At 38.2% G+C, this 15,684-nt stretch overlaps 1 protein-coding gene across 1 annotated transcript in view; it reads left to right on the plus strand.

Moving 5' to 3' along the window:
* Positions 1 to 8,061: 8,061 nt before the first annotated feature.
* The window catches only part of LOC146505497 (protocadherin-15-like), a 174,783-nt gene continuing 167,160 nt past the window's right edge, over positions 8,062 to 15,684 (plus strand). The window contains exon 1 of the mRNA XM_085181679.1: positions 8,062 to 10,378. The gene's annotated coding sequence lies outside the window, so the exon portion shown is untranslated. The remainder of the gene's footprint in view (positions 10,379 to 15,684) is intronic.

The following is a 15,684-nucleotide window of genomic DNA, read 5'->3' on the forward strand; positions in this document are numbered from 1 at the left end:
AATTGTGTGCTATGTTGATTCACCAAGTATAAAGAGGAGGCAGCCTTAGAATAGTAAACCAGTTCGGGTTATAAAGTGTCAATGCCAGCAAATTAGTTATGAGTGGCACCTCACATTAAAATTAAAACATTTTCAGTATTAGAAAGATAGAAATAACATTCTATTGTAGTTTAGTTTTTCATAGTTTATTTAGTACTAGAATGAAAAATGCATCTTAAAATGCCTAGTTTATGGTCCAGTAGTTGTAGAATATGATTATGAATAATATGTCAATGGTAAATAAATCGCCAATATGCTATTTATATACACGTTAATATGGTACAACTTATTCATCCAATATTTGGGAAATTATTTAAGTGTATTATTATTATTATTATTATTACTTTTAAACAGTACCTAGTTCATGGGGAACAGATTTACCATAAATGCCAAGTTATATACCAAATGTGGTGGTGTTATATGCTCAGTCCTTATATGCTCATAAAATGATGAAAAATATTCAGCATGCAAAAACTTTCCTTCACAGTAATATTGAGAAAAATTGGCAAACATGGCCAACATAAAGTCGAGAGAGCTCTTTCCAACTTTTTATTTTTTACAGACAACACTAAGGCCATTGACAATGAAAATAGCTGGGCCAAAACAGTCAATAGGTTTAGAGTCATGGGTAAGTTGACCCATACTGCTGGCAGCAGCACATGTGCTAATGTTTGCACTGCTGCACACTAATACATTAGGAGTGCTAATGAGATAAGGGACAAAATGACTACAGAAAAATGTTAACAAAAACTTGAGCTACTGTGTTACCCAATGTGACACTCATATCACCTAGCCATATTGGCCAATATATTTATTAGGCTTTTGTTATTCTTGAGTATTGACATTATTATTATTATTGTCTTAAAGAATCTAACTGATTAGTCAGTGACCTGAGGCATGCACTAAAGTGATATTATGTATTTAATGGGCTATGTTGAGCTTAAAGTCAGAGTTTTCTGTGAAACGAAAGAACTGTCTTTTTACCCGGCTAAATCATCCCAATGACTTAATGCTGAACACATAACGTGGTCGAGAGTAGTTTATGTTCTGAGTTTTGTTTTAAAATCGTCTGGCAGCATCACGTTTCACTGATTTATTTTATTTACAGCATGTTTTAAGCGTAACATACATTCTCTGCTGGGGGAATGCATTTTATATGTACAACTTGGTAAGCCATACCTTGCTAAAACCACTCAATGAAGTGTCACATTGTAACGGGAATGTATCAGTGTGTGGTGTACTGCTGCTAAGTCTCTTTTTCCACTGTTGAAATTTGAGCTACTAGAACCCAGAGCGCACACCAAGAATACCTGTTCAATCAATAAGATTAATTTCAATTTGATCTGCTAATAAAATAAAGTGATGTCCATGCCTCTTTTATTAGGCTACGAGACATTTGATGTCTAAATAGATTGAGTTCAAAGTTTCGGAGCTCCAATGTGCAGCCGGACCAGAGTAATAAACAGCAGCACTGAGAGCACACGCATCAATAAAATAGCTTGAATTAAAATGTTATTTTTATCAGTCTGTGTGATAAATCCCAAAATGGAATTTCTGCAGCATTAATCTTTTATCTTATTTGCAACAGTATGGTGTTTCATTGTTATACATTTTTTAAAGTTTTTTTTTAGACATTTTCAATAACCCTTTTTTCATCATCAACGGCTCTGAATGGAGTTGGCTCCACTCATGTGTGGAAGAAAAGTCATATGATGCACAAAATGCCTTTTTTTTTTTTTTTTTTTTTAATGTGAGCATGCTCAGAGTTTGAAGCAGAAAGCCTAGACTGACAGAGAAAGCTGACAGCCACTGTGGTGATACGTGTTATCTCCAACTCGGTTTGTAGGTTTTGTCGATCCATATTGTCTGGAACCTTAACAAAACAAGATCACAAAGATTTAATGGATATGCATTTATAATTTTCTTTTACTCAATATAATTTTCAAGTAATGTTGACAAAGTATTTATTTCATTTCAGTGAAGCCCAAGAAATGAATGAAGAAATAGTTTGCTCTTGGTCTGAAACTATTCTGTTGTGCCTTCAGTTTGGGTCCTTGTCGCGTCACCCATATCTGATTTCAAGTGTCAGAAGCATTTATGTGTATCTTATAAATTATGTATTACCTATCTTGTACAGACATGTACTGGACATCCACACACTCATGACAAAAGCGAGCATCAAATTGCGACTGCTGCCATGTTTGGTGTGTTTGCAGGTGGAAATAAATCCACCTGCAAAGAAGCAAATCTTGCTTCTATGTTGGTGGATGATTGGAATAAAGTCTAGATTTAAAAAAAAAGTGGGTGGATTCAATTTTTAATTGAATCTGGTTTTTGCCAGAAACTGTTTGCTAGACATTTAATTTCATACAAGCAATCCAATTTATAATTAGCTCTCTGCCTACTGGGCAGAGGTCAGGAGCCTTGTTCAGGGAAAGTTTTAGAGCTGTTGTTGTCTCTTCCTTCCTCTCTGTATTGGCTCAAACTTCTTTATCTTGGCCCCATCTCCCCATCTTAGTCTTACCTCTCGATAGCATCTACGTCCCTTATCTCAGGCATCTTATCTGTAGTGCCAGACACAAGGAATGGAAATCCACAAAAGTGAGATAAAGGCAGAACAAGACTCCGAATTTCATAGAGGTGAAGAAATGGAAAATAAGCTGTGCACATGAGTGAGGAACAAAATATTAAGTATTTTCTGCATTTACCATAGAGCTCAGTACATGCACACAGTGTGTTTAAAATGGGGGGGTGGGGGGGGAGAAAAGAAAAAAGTTTTCATCTGTTAGTCATCCTGCTTCTAACAAAGGTGTAATTTTACAAAGCAGTAAATCTCAATTTTAAAATGAATTTATTGTTTAATCCTTTTTATAATGGTTTCTACTCTCCCCTTTATCTATATTCCTTCAAAACATCCTGAATCGTGTATTGATTTCACGGGGTGATAAAAGAACACCATGACATCTAAAAGATAAGCTCTGACACCAATTAGTGTCCACAGAAACTGCTTACTTTGGCACTTAATTGATCCAAGTTTCCAAACTTGTTAAGTTTTGATGGATAATAAGCACTTGATATGATTCTGTCCAGTTTAAAAGTTGAAAGCGTATGCCAGTCTCTTGAAGAGATCAACTGTTCATCTAGGTGCTAATGGACTCTCTAGAGGTATGATTGCCTCTGGTCATAACAGTAATAAACTCTGGTAGCTGTCAAAAAAGTTCTTTTCCCCTTGGTTGCCAAGATTTACTCTAAAGACGAGACGAAACAAACAGAAGAAAAAAATCAGTAAGGGCGAACATTTTCATTACATGCCTCTGTTGGTTTCTAAAGTTTTTGGGATTGCTGGTAACAGATTGGGTTCTGGTGCTATAGTCCCCATGTGATCCAATTATCAAACCCCTTTAGCTTTTCCACCCATCTGAGACATATTTTACAGGTATCTGCTCCCACACAGCTGCAGGGCAACTAAAAGAAATAATTACAACTACTACATAAATAACTTTGCAATTGTTTTCATTGCAGGTGCAACCAGTTAATACACTCCTAGCAGAATTGTTCTTATGCGAAGAGACCAACTCTGCTATTCTAAAAAGGCTTTTCTGAGTGTTCATACTGTAGCCAGTGTTGGGAAGGTTACTTTTAAAATGTATTCCATTACAGAATACAGAATACATGCCCCAAAATGTATTCTGTAACGTATTCCGTTACGTTACTCAATGAGAGTAACGTATTCTGAATACTTTGGATTACTTAATATATTATCATGCTGTTTACAACTACATGAATGTACTATTGCTGAGATTTATTACTGTTACTGAAGGTCCGCGGCTCCGAACCGTAGTAAAGGGACCTCTGGCTAATACCTCGGGTTCATGTCGGGCTCGTAGCTGAAAACTAGCTTTACTTTGTTGTCTGGGTCAACTTTGCTACCAGAGACAGAGAGAGGCGTTGAAAGGCTGCTCCAACGGAACTTATTGTTTCAGAGGAAAACACGAACACGGTGTACAGTCGAGTCTTAATAGCTTACTTACAACTGGGCTCGCCAGGCACTCTTCTTGGCTGCAGTGGTTATTATTATATTTACATGCTTCCAGCTCCCGTTTTTGCTCGATGACAGCTCGTACTTTTCCTTTTTCTCCCTCCCTCGCTCACAGACACATAACGTGTATGGCAGTCCATTCTCCCTGCAGCACGGACTACACTGCCTATGATGCTACATTCTTTAGAGCTATACCGGTAGCATTCTGTCTATTAGCTTAGCACAACAACAACAACAGGCGCTCTCTCACCCAGGAAACACGCAGAAAGAGAGCGTCACCCTGTAACCATGGCAACCGTAACGCTGCCGCCTGGAACTACAGAACGTAGCTGTCAAACAAAACCCAAACAGTCCTGACCCGCGACAATATGAAACAGGGAAGTACCGCGGTGTAATCCATTTATTTCAACAAAGTAACTGTATTCTAAATACCACCTTTTTAAACGGTAACTGTAACGGAATACAGTTACTCATATTTTGTATTTTAAATACGTAACGGCGGTACATGTATTCCGTTACTCCCCAACACTGACTGTAGCATAGTTGTTTGTTTTTCTTTTCAAAACTTTAATGGGACACCATATTTTTAAGCATACAGCAGGTAAGCGACAGCTAATTTCCTGCTTGAGTAGGTGGAGGTGAAGATCAACTAAAATTAATAAATGTCAATATTACACTGAACCTGCTGGGTGCATCTAAAATGCAGATTTTTGTAATGGAAATATTATTTTGTATAACATTTAACGTTTCAGTGCTGTCTTCATATCATGTCTCCCCAAGCTGGCAAAATATGAATTAATGCAAGTTTACATTCTAAGACATACGACCTTATATAAGCAAACTGCTGCATTCAACAGGTTGTCTTTGTTTTCCCTAGTGTCATCCAGTGTAGGCAGCTAAAAGCCTTTTTTACACCAACAATTATTTCTTGGAATGGAAAAAAGTATTTCTGAGCTGTTTCAGAAAAAAGGCAACAAAATGTAACCTGATTCCAGGTATGTTCAGAACTTCTAACTGTGGATGTGTTTTAGTGTATTTACTTATTGGAAATTCATGTAAATGTTTAATGGGAGATTTTTTTATCAGACTTTGAGCTTGAATTTACATTCTTAGACTTAGCATATTTCCCACCTTAGTGAAGAGCAAGGAGATGCCCCACTGTGGTATTTTGAACAAAGTAGTGACAGTTATTTTTAAATCCACCCCCTGTGCAGAGTTAAGCCTGTGGATATTCTGTGCCGCACTGATGAGTCAGTTGTCTTGCTCTGAGCTCGACCCCCCCCTCTTATAATTTGATTAAAATCACATCTGAATGATATGCTTAATAAGAAAAAAGAAACAGCAATTATATTTTTTCAGATAGTTGAGGTGTCAGTATTGGCCTCACTTCATTATTTGTGTATTAGATTTGGCAGTATTATTTATATTTATGCTCTTCTGCTTTCACTTGCTCATAATGGTTCTTTCTTTCTTTCTTTCTTGTTCACTTGCTTTTTGACCCACCCTCTTGGTATTCTTTATTTTACACACACACACACACACACACACACACACACACACACACACACACACACGGAGAGAGAGAGAGAGAGAGAATGTCCTGTTGGCTTTCTCTGACCTCCCAATCTCCCTGTGGCTCCCTCCCTCTTTCTTGTCTGCTGTCTCAGTTGCTCTGACCTCTCAATATCACACAAGCTGTCAGTGCCAAACTATGAATGTCCCTCGACACTTATTTGACTCAGACACCCTTCAGCGTTTCCATTTGCACACAGCCAATTTCAGTTTTTATAGAGGGCTGGGTGGCAGCTAGTGTAAACCCTGCAGTCCAAATAAGCCAGAGTAGAAGTAATAGTAACAAGTGCCCAAAGCTGAATTATGTGAGTTTGCCAGTTTGTGCCTTTGTCTGTTTTTTTGTTTTGTTTGTTTGTTTGTTTTGTTTGTTTTTCCATCTTGTAGCAATTTCTGCTATCTGTACTAACTACCCATGATCCTTTCAGCTGACTGGCAAGTATAAGTAAGAACTTGCTAAATGGATTCTGCAACTGTACTGTAATTCTTCCTTAACTGTAAAAGTAAATGTCATAATAATAAACTATTCACAATCGAATTCATGTGCTCATGAAGGTGTTTGCAGAAAGCTCAACAGTGGAAGTGCTTTGTTCCTTTACACTTATAGTTAAAGGCTTTCTTTCAGCACCATGGACAGCGCCAGCAATTTCACAATGATTCAACTACAGTGGCTCTACAGTGTAGCTGACAACCTTGCACACTAATTCAAAATTCAACTGTGCTAGTTTTTTTTTTTTTCTTTTCCTAAATACTTGTTAGCATAGGACTCTTCTCACTCACGGTTGAAGGCCTTGTGCAGAGAAAAGTCCCAAAGTTATAGCTTAAAAAGTTTCAAGGGAAAAAAAAAAGTGTCTGAAGTTGTGTGGGTGGCGGCTTAGTAAATGCAGGTTGATGCTCTTTTGGGAACTGCATTATGAAGTCCAGTTCACATAGCTCCAGAAAATGTACTGAGAGAGGAAGAGAGAATTTGTCAGTGTTCCGTCCTGTGCTCAAAAAGCAAGCCATCCCTATCATACCCTAGACTTTCTTCACGCATGGTTTCACACATCACCACAGGCTTCTCATCGTTTTCACCTGTGGAACTTGGTGCAGTACAGGCACTACAAATAAGAAGAAGTGAAAATATTAATTTATTGGCAATCTCATTGTAGTCGTAACATCAGCCTCTAAAATCAACAACATGTACACTGCTTATGTGAACTTGCTGTTAAAATGCAGAACTAAGATTTTGAGCTCCTCAGTTGTTTTACACTTGGGAGTTTCTGTCTGGAATTGTAGCTGCACGTGCACATCTATGCACATGTAAAAACTCCCACGGGATTGCCTAAAGGGAGCTCACAGGCAGAGGATTTAGGGACTGAACAGCTGAGTGCATACGCACAGACCAGGGAAATGATGCTTTACCAAGAAGAACTGCTCAATTTGTCCCAAGTTTACAAAAAAAGAAAAAAAGAAAAACTCGAGATGAAACTTGAATTGTTCTACTGCCCGTATCTTCATGCTCTTGTCTTTTACAAGGTGCATAGCATTACTAGAGCTGCTTCTTTAACAAGATTATTCAGAAAACGCTATAAGAGCACGACTTAAATTAGTAAGGCAATATCAAACAGATTTTTGAGAGAGGGCTTCCAAGGAATAGTGTTCATTTTCTGCTTATTTGAGTATGACCACACTCACTGAGCCTGCTATCTAAATGATTTATTGTGCAAGTGATTCAATAACCTGAAAAGAAGTACACACCCCACCAGCTGACTCCTCAATACGAAGGAAGCATCAGTTCTTGCACTTTCCATGTTTCCATGTTAACTGAATGGCTGTTTGAATATCAAAATTGATAGTGCTGAATGATCCTGCAGATGGTGTTGGGTAATTGTTTGCCCACCAACTATCCAAGTCTGGAAACATCCATTTTAATATGTTGGCAAAATTCAGTATGGAAACAATGCACCTTCAACCCAAAACAAGGGAGAAAAAAAGAATGAGTGAGCATTTTCTTGCATCTCCTCTATGTGAGAAAAGAAGGCATTCAATGAGAATAATTAAAGCGCCGCTGTCTGTCAGTTTATGCAGTCTATATCTGCTTGGCAAAATCAGTTTCTTCAGCTTGAAAGAAATGACTAAAGGTGTTGTATTAATGCAACATCACTAAAAGGAATTACCCTGTAGAAGGCTTGCCTGCTTAGTGATTGAAACTTCAACTGAATACAAATAAGCAGTGTGCACCATTCATAAAGGAACCCTCAGGCTTCCCCGGCTATACAGGCAAAAGCCACAAACATTGATACAACTCTGAGCATTCCCAGAAGAATACATGACACCTCAAAGTCAACTCAACTGCTCCCGGTTGGTTATTTATTTATTTATATATTTACTTTTTTTTTTTGGGGGGGGGGGGGGGGGGGGGGGGACTGCATAATTGGTTTCTAATGGTGAAACCTTTGGAACTATTATTACTTGTCCAACTCAGATAGATATAAAATCATTCTTAGCATGATATTTACTCATTATCTGACATACTATAACCACTTAAACATACACATTTATGATACATACAACACACATAGAAACACAAACCTGGATATGTATGATGTCAGTTTGGGGATTTCTCACTAAGAAAGCTTCACTGGGGTGCTGAGACGAGAGCATTTCCCAAGAGCAGAATATCCCTTAATCATCCTTCTCTGAGGAGTGTCTACAGTCCTGCCCAAACTCTGCCCCCTCGTTTTCTTTGGTGCAACAAAGAAAAGATGGAAGGGACGTTATTGTGGCAGGCCCTGATTATAAGAGCTTTTGCTCAAAGCTTTTCTTTAGGTGGCTGTGGCTCAAGAGCTAAAGTAGGTCCTCTGCTAATAGGAAGGTCTGTGGTTTAGATCCTTGGCCCCACTCTTAGTCTATATATCAAAGTGTCCTTGGGCAAGATGCTGAACCCTGAGTTGCCCCTGATGCAGGCATGTAGTAAGAAAGCGCTTAGAGTGCCCAAATTGAGTAGAAAAGCGCTACATAACTTTAGTCCATTTTCCGAGTGCTGGTATTCATGACTTAACTCATCTCAACACTATCTCTTCATGCTGATACTGAAACATGCCAGTTAGAGCTTTTTAAACTCTGTTTTGAATTTCAAAAACTGACTACATGTGTAATAATCTTATCACATCTTAAATCCTAATAATGGGTCTGATGTGCCACTTAAAAATGGGTCTTTTAGATTAAAATCAGAAAACATGAAACGCAGAATTGAAGCTGCATTCTTTTGAAAAGGTAGTTGTTATGAGTTTCAAACAAAATTACAGGAGAAACATTATAATGAGGCTTGTGATTGTGATTTCAAAATGCTAGTAAATGAGCCTGTTTGCTGAGGGGTTTTTTTTCCGTTCCCACAGGTCAAGCATACATATGCTTTCTGTTCTGTAAAACTCATAACGTGGAAGCTCTTAAAACCCTATTTTTGACATAATTTCACTGACAATACTGGTGATGTTTCAAAACTGTGGCAACACTTTTTTAGTGGATAACATGATGCAGGTGTCCAGGTGTAGGTTTGATCTTTTTTTATTTCTCTCATGTCATACTCATACTCATGGATGGGACTGTGAGGTAAGAGGGTCCACTATTTTCATCAGTCTGTTCAAATGTTTAGAGCATCTGTCTTGACTGTGATCATGCATGGACTAAAAAGTATTAAATTTAATTTCCATTAATTAGATGGTTGTGATACTCGTTTCTGTCATGTAATTTGACTTTGTTATGACTCTATTGTGCCTCTCTGTGCCTGCTAAATGGAGACAAGCTGTTCTCACCAAATTACATCTGCTGTCTGAGAAAGATAATTTCACATTTTTAGAAGAATTGTCTAAAATTTCATCGCTGTTGACATTATCTTTGCGAACAAGACCCCTGCCCCACTCCACAGCAGTGTCTCTTGTGTAGAAACTGTTTTATTGAATATCTGTGCAACCTTTAGTTGTGACTTATTCGGCACAGTAGCTAATTAGAGTATATTGATGGAAGGCTTTTTTGTTGTTGGTTAAGCTGTAGGGAAGAAAAGTCCAGCGATTGTTGCAAAGTGACAGGTGAATCATAGCTGACTGCCTCCAGTCAGTGGTGTCATTCTCAGCACCAATTGGTGCAGACAGAGCAGAATAATAGATTTCGCTCAGAAATAATCGACAGCTGACAGTAAATGGCTTTTGTTGACCTTCATAAAGTGCAGGTTAGCTATGTGAGAGAATGGCTGTGCATTTCACAATGTAATAAGTTATGGATTAGTTTGACCTTAATGAGTAGCTAAGGTGACTTTTTTTTGTTGCTGTTGCTTGTTAATTAGTTAGGTTTTTCCGCATCATCGTTTATCATCCTGTTGAAGAGGAGTCTTTTTCAGAGAGTACTGACCCAAGCTGGCCAGGTGCATATCCAGTAAATATGGTGGGAGGAGGGGCAACGGAGCTTTAGCCGGTCTCACCTTTCATGACCTCCTGTAATAAGATTACCTGGTTCACACGTCATGACTAGAGAGAGAGAGACAGAAAGGGGGCAGTTATCTCGCGGTGGAGCCAGGCTACGGTCCGGGTGGAGTGTTGCTGTGCCTTGCTGTGACTGGTTAAAGAGATCGGGGCAGCAGTGCTGATGTGCCCGCGCGAGGAGGAGGTTGTAGCTGCACTGACAGCCGGCATTGGAGGCTCCTTTCCGGGCACTGGGAGGATTTTTGTTGAGTACTTCTTAAGCCGAAACATGGTAAGCCGTCTTCTTTATGTTTTGGATGACTGTCATTGTGATTTTAAATTTCCACACTGCCTCGGAGCACCGCACACGTAGAACAGTGTCTTCACTGCGCATTGGTCTTCTTTTACCATGAAATAGGAGCGTGTTTATGTCACTGCTAGTATTTCTTTCTTTTTTAAAACTGTATTATAGATGTTCGCCAACGTGACGCGAGTAATCGATTAGAAAGGCGCAGTCGTTTACCTTAACTGCCCATTGATGTGTACCGCTAATCTCCGGAGGGTGAAGTTTTCAAACACTGACTGAAAGCAGCATCTCTCACTAATATATCATTAGCTAATGCCTGTGGTTAGATATGACCTGTAGTTTGGCTGACTGCGGCTGTGTTTTTAAAAATATTTCAGTGATCCAGTTGTTGATGAGTATGATTACCGTAATCACTTAAATTGCGCGGAGTTTCTCAATTGGACAGCTGCAGTTTTCTATTAGCTGACTTCCCCCCCCCCCCGTTCTTTCTTTTTTTAATCTCGGCTCATATGCATATCAATAACGGTATTCTACCATGAATATTCATGCAGTAACTTCCCCCTGAGTGTGTGAGAGGGAGCCCATCGCGCTGCAGGAGATAATGCTTCAAAACGTGATTCACTCATTCAGTCTATTCAGTGACTCACACGAGTCTTTTACAGAAATGTAACAAGACACTGACTTGATCCCAGCATCTACTCATGCAAGAGTGTAGAAACCTTTTTTTGAAAACCCCAGCTTTTATCAGAACTTATTCATTTTAAGGGCTAATTTTCAAAATGCACGAATGACAGTAGAAGTATAAAGCAGTGCAAGTCCATATTATTGTAAATGGCTGTAGTCCAGTTACTTGTGAGACCTAATCACCCCATTCTCACAAAGCATCATCACAGCCTGCTCAGCCAGTTTGAATTAAATTATTATTTAAGACCCTGATTTTGATCATTCTTGAACACATTCAGTGCTAAAACTACATTCATGTTGATTGTTGTTGCTCAGACTAGAAATGGACTTCTTCCTCTCTCACAGCACCAAACAAACAGCTGTCACTGATAACATAAATGACAGCTGTACTCCCCTTAGTGACTTCAGCGGCTTACTTTGATGCTTAAATGGAGTGAACCTCGTTGCTGCTATTAGTAACACCTGAGCTGTCCTTGCTATGACAAGTCAAGTTCCCTGTGAAGAAGCAGTGCTGTCCAATACATTTTACTGCCTTGTTATTAAATGCTTTAAAATGTCCAGAAAAGGCTAGCAAGTGGCCTTTGAGTTAAGATGTTTGTTTTAAACTATAGTACTCATAGCTTTAAATGTGCACGCCACAGACTAGCCTTTGCATTGTTGTTTTATTTGTAATCCACTGGTAGTTTAAATTGAAGCAGGCAATGGACTGCAGATGCATAATGAAACATGTGGCCCTGCATTTTTGACATGCAGTGTCTTTATGTTAGCTTGCAAACTTGTGGTCATGTGTTTTTGATTTGCTCTGTATCTCTTCTTTCAGCAGAAGTCGTTCTGTTGTTTTTCAATAAGATGTCTAACAAACAATATATACAGAGATCTAAAAATATATTTGTTTATCAGGTGCCTGAGAGGCAAGTTATGCTCCATAAAGACAGTAGTGTAAACCAAATGGAAAAATCCAGCACCCTAGACACTGCTTTGTATACTTAACCAATCATAGACTAGGAAAAATGTGTAATTTCATAGATATTGTTGTGCATTTATTGCACATTTTATGTATTGTAAAACTGTTTCTGTGGTATATGTAAGATGTGTTGCATAATATATTCCATTTAAGTCAGTGAACTGATGAAACAGTCTCATTTATCAGTGTCTTTGATATTATCAACATCACTGCTGATTAGTTTTCTCTAATTTTTAAACCTTTTTTCAGAAGACGACATAAAGCATTATTTGTTTCAGGCAGTATAAAAGTTGGGAACAGTACCTGTAACAGATGTAGGTTTGTCTAGATTTCAGCAATTTTCAGAATGGCCACTAAGACGAGATGCTGTAGAATTCCCATAAAGCCCCTGAACTTTATTCGAGGTTTTCATTAAACCAGCGTGTAGTTTCAATGGGCAAATTACATATTAAGCTCGTTCTGCACTGAAGCTTTGGCGGATGCTGCTAGAAATGAGTTCTTTTACTCTGGTTTGGACTTCAGGACCGTATATACCATTTTTATTGTTAGGATAAAGGACAGGCAGCTCCGGGCAGCTTCTCTTTAAGTATTAATAGGAAGAAGTAAAGAGGTTATAAAATACTCTGGTAACTGAAGTGAACCAGAGGGGAAAAATTAGGCAGTGGTGAATTATCCTTAGAAGTAATGAAGTGTCTTGTTCATAACAAAGGATGAAGAATGAGGGAAACCCGTAGGGTGTAGTGCATACAGGTGGCAGTCAAAATGAGACCGCCACTGCATGGTCACTCTTAACTTGGTGTAGCTTCTTTGTTTTTTCCAAGAATGAAGAATTTTAAGACAGCTGGGTGGCTTTCCATTTTACTTTGTCTCATCATTCTCATTCAAGATTAAATTATAATACTCAGCAGTCCACAGTTACACAGCTTAAGGCACTTTGTGCTCAGATCACTTTGTATGAGCTTTTTGAATTCAATTAGACTTCACCTTTTTATAATTATGCTCACACCAGGCAGATCAGTATGTGTATGTGTGTGATAAAACAGTAATTAACAAGCGCTGCCATACTCCCATGACTGACTAATGATCTAATCTTGTTGGTTGCATCAGAAAAAAAAATGTGTGTTCGGTGCTGAAACTAATAAGACTGCACCAGTTTTGCAGCTCTTGAGAAATTAACATATGAAACAATATTGGGCCTTTAGTCACGGCTGTAATTTTAGGGTTAATGTGTTTTCTTATTGTAAATTGTGTAATGTAATATAATGCTAGTTATATGTTGATGCTGTTACCACTTTAAATTTTAGTCTTTTTTTTTAATGAAGAGCATTGCCAACACTGTCTTAATGCCTGCGGTCCTCAGAGCCATTTGTTCTTATTGAAGAAGTAAATCTTGGAAAATAGGTCACAAAATACCTAGGCTTATGTGCTTTATTTGACAGAAGGCAGCTATGTAAGTCATTTTCTACAAATGTTACTGAAAAGAGAAGTTCAAACTTGGTAGGGGGATGATAAATCACACACACACATACACACACACACACATATATATGACCATGCATGCCATGCTCAAGTGGGTATTTCCAGCAGCAGGACCAAAGCTGTGACATTGACTCATATTTGTCTGTTTGTACAAATGATTTTAATAACTACAAAGACTCAAACTGTTTAAAAGTTTGATTAATTGCTCTCCACATATCAAGCCACAACACTGACATATTACCACCTCATAAAGTCTTATGGGAAATGTGTGAGCAAAACGTTACGGGCTGCACGTCAAACTGACATGAACATTAGCTGCATACCGCCGTTTAAAGCAACACTGATGACATATTTGAGAATCTACCGAAACTGTAAAATTGTATGCCAAAGGGGGAAAAACAAAACAGTGAATGAGCTGTAGGGGTGATAAAGCCCTCTACTGAGCTCAGTGAGACCGCAACATTGGGTGATCACGGGGCTTCATATGAGCTTTCACATATAGCAGTCATGTGATCCATTTTATAAAAGAGTATTTGTTAGAGCACATTCAAGTGTAGCTAGATATAATCCTCTTTTTCTCTTTTTTTGTGTCTCCGATTTCACAAAGTGAAAATACACCATGAGTTATTAAAATGGGATTTCATCATAGGATAAAGAATATCTTCCCCACAGTCCATTACTGTCATAAACTTACTTATCATTCAACAAATATGACTTTATTCATATGCACAATGGACACCTCGGGGCAACCATTTCAATATTATTTGATAAGAGACCTGTGGGTAGTGATGCCTGAAATGATTTGAGTCCGAGTGCAGAGGGAGAGGAAGAGGAAACAGGAGCAACTGTAGCATGCCTTCCTCTTCCTTTTCATCTTTGTCCTGGTATTTTCGCCTTCCAGTGTTATCTTGCAGATTAAGAAGAAATAATGTGGGTTGTATGCCTTTGTTATGATTTACTGTCAACTTCTCCATTTCCATGTGAGGAACGGTGGGCACGGCACAGCCAGACTACCATTATCAGATCATCAGCTCAGTGTCAGGTATCAGAGGTAGTAAACTCTCTATTTCATCTTCACCACCTGCGGTGTAATGAAATGAGTAGAGAGTGTGGATGGAAACCATTAGCATTGAAGAAGTATGACACGCTGGAGTGAGCATGGAAATGAGCAAAAGACACAGGTGCAGTACAGGTGATTGACAGGTAATCTGATTTCTGCACCAAGAGGTAGCAATGTAATTTAACAAGATATATTTTAATAAAATCATAAATTCCTGAGTGCTGATATATATTTTTTTCTCTCATCAAAGTTTCTTATCATCTGCCTTTCCTCATTTTACTGTTTTAGCACTGCGACAACCATCCCCAATACATTTAACTACACATTAGCCCCAAGTTCTATATGCCAGTTCACTTGTTCTACTGTACATTAGAGAATTACGTAAATATTGGTATATTGAATATTGATCTTGGAGCATGATCTATCTACATTTTGTCCATCAGTACAACATGTCAATTCTCTGTCCACTCTTCAGAGTGACAGCTTTAACAAAGGTAGTACAACATTACATTACAAATTAACAAGTGCTCTCCCCCAAAAGGAAAATTGGCAGTGAGCTAGGAAAAGATCTGCATCTGCATCACATCACAGATGTATTGCTCTAGTTCTCGAGTTCTTGTAGACTTTTCTTTCTCAACATTCCATTAAATACATGCTAGCATGCAATATTTGTATATTTGTTCATTAAATGATAGTTTCGATACATAAATTTGAAATGGTGAAAAATTCTTTTGAATTCATTTTTTATTTAATAGTTAAATGTTGCTATCTAGCTTATTATGGTGGTAATTAAGGGTTACAGTTCGTCCTAGAGTTTAATGCAGCGACATTATCAACTTCATCCAGTTTCCCAGTTATGGAGGATAAATATTTTCAAAGGTTTAGCACTGTTAACTCTAAAATTCTATCAGTATCCATCAATAATCCAAAGAAATCATTTTAGCTGCAAGCGCTTTTGTTCATAGTTCTGATTTTTATGGATTCACTTATCGTTTACTTATTAGTTCCTAATGTGGGAAAGCACATGGTTATACATCATCAATGTAGCTGTTACATTCTCTGAGTCTAAAGCTACAATGGTGACAAACTAATGGCACTCCACTG

Source organism: Neolamprologus multifasciatus, chromosome 13 (genome assembly GCF_963576455.1).
Source record: "Neolamprologus multifasciatus chromosome 13, fNeoMul1.2, whole genome shotgun sequence".
NCBI lineage: Eukaryota > Metazoa > Chordata > Actinopteri > Cichliformes > Cichlidae > Neolamprologus > Neolamprologus multifasciatus.